The sequence below is a fragment of the Octodon degus genome, unplaced genomic scaffold (genome assembly GCF_000260255.1).
Source record: "Octodon degus isolate 3935 unplaced genomic scaffold, OctDeg1.0 scaffold00415, whole genome shotgun sequence".
NCBI lineage: Eukaryota > Metazoa > Chordata > Mammalia > Rodentia > Octodontidae > Octodon > Octodon degus.
Window position 1 is genome coordinate 551,128 of NW_004524991.1, and position 5,275 is coordinate 556,402.

Genomic DNA, 5,275 nt, shown 5'->3' on the forward strand with positions numbered 1-5,275 from the left:
CTGTCTTAGTTTCTCGTCGCTGCCACGACTGTGGCACACTGTCCACGACTTAAAGGAGAAGTTTATGCGCTTCATGGGTAACTGACTCCGAGGCAGAAACGGCAGGTAGCTGGGCGTGGCTGGAGGGCCTGCTCGCGCTTCGCTTCGGCAGCAGCGGAGGTCAGGAAGCAGAGGGAACGGGGCCCTAAGGCGGAGCTCGCGCCTTGCAGGCCACCCTTCCAGTCACTCCTGCCTTCTACCCAGGCCCATCTCCTGGCAGCATGCCAGCTAGTGCTCTCCTGCTTCAGGCGCCTTCCGAAGCCCAAGCCCTGGCCGTGCGAGGCCTTTCGGGGCATTCTGGGCTCAACCACGCACAGAACTTGCTCTTCTTTTTTCTATGCATATAAACAAGACGTATATGTACGTACAAATTTTCATGTATGTGGACTTGTGTGTATATTGCAACTCTTCTATTCACAGTTCCAAAATACAAGAAGTTTGAAAACCAGCTTTTTGATAAGTTATTTTGGTGGCAAAAACTGTTTAGCCCTGACATGAAGTTATTTGTGGTCTTTATTTGTCCCAATTAAATTTAAAAGCAATGAATTTCACTGCAGGCTGGTTGGTCAGATGAGAAGTGTTGCAAATGTTTCATAATATATAGTAAATGCTCCACATTACTTTTTTAAAATGTGTTACAATACATGTATTTGCATTATTTGGGCGCGCCTTTGATTTCAATGGTTTTACATGAGGAACCACAAACCTGCACTACTGAATCCAGGTGGCATCGTGTAAGAGAGAAGAGTAACCGGGGAGGAATCGCTGGTGCCCGGCAGGGACTGCATGAGCTCCAGAGCAGGGCCTGGGAGAAGGAGCGGTGCAGGAGGGAAAGAGATGGGCCTGGCTGGAGTGCAGCGAGGGGCCCGGGCTCCGGATGTGAGCCTGGAGGAGCGCAGCGCAGCCTGGGAGATGGTGGACTTGTGTTGGTGGCTCCTACGCCCTTCATCAGGCTGCAGAATCCTCGAGGGCTCCTGCTCCCCACTTCCACTAGCTCAGTGATTTCTCTGTGTCTCACCTATACTCTCTATAATGTGTCAGTTGAGATTTACCTACATTGTAGATGTCTCTTAGGTGCCAGGGATGGACCCATCTTTCAACAAGCGAAAGAAGGATTCCACAGTTCCTCCAAATAGGCCCCTGGTAATGGCTGTGTACAAGCCAGAGTATGAAGTAATACAGCACTGCTTGGAGGCTTTTGGCAGAAATGAAGAAATACAGCATCATATCATAACATTTTCAAATCAGGGAACTTGCCTTACATATGCCAAGGTTGCTGTATGGGATTATCACATTAGCCTTTTCTTTTTATTAGATTCTGTAGGTGGCTCCCATTTTAGGAAAGACTGATTTCTGCTAAATCTGCTAAACCTCTGGCACTTTGCCGTACTGAGTAACCAGCTACTTTTGGTGGTGTGCTTGAGGCCTTAGTCCAGGTGGAGAACTGCAGCTGCCTGTTAAATAAACCCAAATCTCAGAAGGACGACATGTTATTTAAAGTAAAATGTAGTTGGGTGCAGTTCAGACAGATTTGATTCAATTAAAGTACAACTTTGGAGACAGAATAATCCACTGACCCCAGAGGGTAATCCTCCTTGCTACCCCTTCATTTAAGTGTTAATGCAAAGCCCCCTGTTTTTTCTATTCTGATGCATGCTTGCCCCAGCCTGGATGTACTAGTGTAGTGATATTACTTTAATGTGAAAATAAGTCCCTAACTGTGTGTCTGGCATGGGTACCATTCACCGTGGTAAATTATTTGGGCGCATCTTTCTAGTCCCATCCTTTCCCCTGTTGCTTCTCCAAATTGCTCGTTTCCAGAGCGGCCCACAGGAGGGGCTTTGGTCTCACACTGCATGGCCCCTGCCTCCTGTGGAGACGGCGTGGGGCTCTGCAGCTGCCTGAGGCTGCAGCTCACGGCAATTGGAGCAGAGTTCCGGTTAGAGGAGCCGGCCCTCTGCCTTGCTCTCCCGCTGGAGCGCTGCAGCGCCTGGAGTGGGGGACCGACACCCCAGTGCTGAGGTGGGTTTCAGCCCCACAAACGCCTCTCACAGAGCCCTGTGGTTGTGGCTTTTATTCTTGCAGACTTCTTTCTCTGAACAGAAAGCAACCAAGAACTACCTGTGTTAGCGTTCCAGGGTCACCAAAGCAGAATCCCGCAGACCTGGCGGCTGAGGCCGCAGCAATGTGTTCTCTCGCAGCTCTGGAGGCCAAAAGCCCGGAGCAGGGTCCGCAGGGCGGCTCCCCTGAAGGCCCTGCCTTTGCTTGCAGCTGGGCTGCCTTCACATACAGGTGGGGTTTTCAGTCTGTGTCCATCTGGCTTTCCTCTTCTTACAAAACGAAAGTCTTGCTAAACTAGGCCCAACACTTTGACTTTGTTTAACCTCGAAGAGACTGCTGGTCCCCTGAAGCGGTACAAAAATTAGTAAAATTAAAAATATCTCAACTATTATCAGCCACAGAAAGAAACCTTACCTAAATTTAGGCAGCGGCTCTTGAGTACACAGCTACGTCTAATTCCAAGGGAGTTAGTTTTCGGCTGGGGGTGTCGGTTAATCTCTGCGTCAGCTGAGCCTGGAGATGGGGCGCTGGAGTCTCCTTCTGGCGGTGCTTTGTCGGTCCTTTTTCGTCCCAAAGACCTGAAGGAAACAGGCAAAAATAGTATCAGTTTCACATTTATTAGAGGTAGGAAAAATAAAAAGAAGGGTAGAGGAAAGTGCGCTCCGCAGCGCGAGTTAGGCCAAGTGAAAAGAGCGGAAGAACAAATACAGAAGCATAAACAAAGATCCAAGCTCACCCTAGAACACAGGGCGGCGCGATAGCAAGCCCTTACCAGAGTCTGTCTGCCTTTCCTTTCTTTGCCTATTTTCCACTAGAGAAATACATCCAATAGGCGCGAGGGGGTGGGGCGTGCGCAGCGCAGGGGTCTCGGCCAGGAACGCGCTCCCGTGGGCACGAGGCTCCAGTCGTCACCTACTGGTCGGCCAGCAGGAGACACGCGACACCAGCGCAGAGCTGCAGGCCGGGAGCCCGCGGGCCAGCCCGGCCGCCCAGTGCCAGCCAGGCCAGAGCGAGGCTCCGGGCAGCAGGACGCTCCCCCCGGCAGCGTGGGTGACGCCTCCGGCAAGTGGAGAGGGAGGTCTACCGAGCCTGTGGACGGCGGTGTTAGCCTCACCCCGAAGGCCCTCGAGGACACACGCAGGAGCAGGCTGAGGCTGGGCTTCCGCCGGAAGGCTGGGACGGGAAGCTGGGCGAGGCTCACGCCGGCTGGGAAGGGAGGCGCGGCCGGCCCCGGGACGGTGGTGCAGAGCTGGCTCTCCAAACCTGCAGGTGGATTTCTCAGGAGAACCCAGAGAGGACCGGATGTAGGTGTGGGAAATATTTCTGAGCTGAATGAAGTTGCAGGTACGTATGGATAGGTTTGTTTCAAGCACATGAATTTCTCCATTTTCCTTACGAGGTGGCTTTTCGGTTCTCAGCTGCGCTGCCTCCGAAGTACCTGGGTTACCGGTCTGTGCCATACAGTCAGGCCCAGCCCCTGAGACTGTTGGTCACTCGCTTCGTCCACACGTCACGGCTGTCACGATTAGAGCATAAGCACAACCTTTTGCATCAGCGTCATCATCTACCCCTTCACTTCTGAGTGGCCGTGTCTTTGGTAGACTTGCTTGACTGATATAGATTTGGTTAAGTTTTACCACCGAATACAGAAATAACTTAGAGGAGGACATACCGTCAAATTCCTCAGACGCTCAGGTAAGCAGATAAGCAGTCCTACTGGGATTTATACTGTGGCCACATGGCCCAATCTGGGGAAAGAAGAAAGTAAGGGGTTGTAGGTTTATGCGATCTAATAAGTCAGAGCAAGTAAAATCTTGTCACTTGTGTGCCTTTTACCTAAGAGTGAGGAAAGGAATTGTGTTGGAAAAGGTAGGAGTAGTGAGGATAGCAAGGCTAGTACAGGCAGCAGAATGCGTGTCCTTGGATGCACGCTGTCCACATTAGAAATTATGTTTTCTTCACATATTGGTGCTCCATGGTAACTGGTCCCCTGAGTAAGGGTTTTAGTGGGCAGAACTCAGCCAAAATATGTACCTCATGCGGAGTCTCATATTACCTCCAAAATAAGTTGGCACTGAAGACTTTCTATGTCTGGAGAACAATCAATGTACTTTAAAGATTATACACACTTAGGAGCCTGATGGAAAGAGAACTGATTCTTGTTACTGGTTGAGTGATTTGGAAGAATCGAGTCTCTTGCAGTCGGGCAACAGGCAGAAAATTTCATCAAAATCAATAGCAGAACAGAACACGATGTTAAAGAGTTTTCTGGCTAGCTTCGCTCCTTTTAATAAGAAAGAAATGAGGCTGGGAGGAGAGCGCTGACCGCTCCGCGCCACGCAGGAGCCCTGCCACCACTGTAGCTCTTGTTTTGCTTTTACAGGCATTACAGTACTCCACCGTACTGTGTCCGACTGCTGTTGGCTGATAGAGATATAATCACAAATGAGCCTTAAAACAGCACAAGATCATCAGCCTGAGGCCGCTCGGGCCTCTTTCCTGCTGCTTCCCACGTGCCTTCGTGTGTTCAGCCTCACTCCGCTCCGTGGAGCCTCTCTGCTGTCACGCATATTGCTGGCCCTTCATGAAGTGATTGGCTACAGTATCTGTGAGAAGCACATTATAGAATATTCAGGAGGTACAAAATGGCACACAGAACTAAAAAAGGCACCTGTCTTTGAAATGTGGCCTCTGTTACTCTGTCCCCTATCCCTGAGATAATCATTGGCTTTATGGTATGTGTACCCTGCGAGAGGTGTCCTGTGGGTGTGTAACCGCATATGCACAGATTAGCAAATGAGCTACCATGCCTGCCAGTGTTCGTGTGATCTGCCTGTGGTCCTGCGCCTGCACTAGGTTAAGTTTATACTTTTTTTGTAATGGAAATAAAACTCAGGATCTTGCACTTACCAGGCCGGTGCTATGACACTGAGCTATAACCCTGGCCCCTTTGGGTTTATACTTGAACATACCATAAACTTCCCCTGAAACACTTTCCTTCATCCATAAAATGGAGGGATTTTTTGGGTTTGCTTTGTTTTTTATATTTTAGAGAAGGGTCTACTGAGTATTCATGGTCTCGCTACTGGATCAGAGTCATAGTGATCCACCTGTTTACAGCCTCCCAAGAGCTGGGATTATAGGCACATGCCACTATTTCCAGTCTCAATTGCTG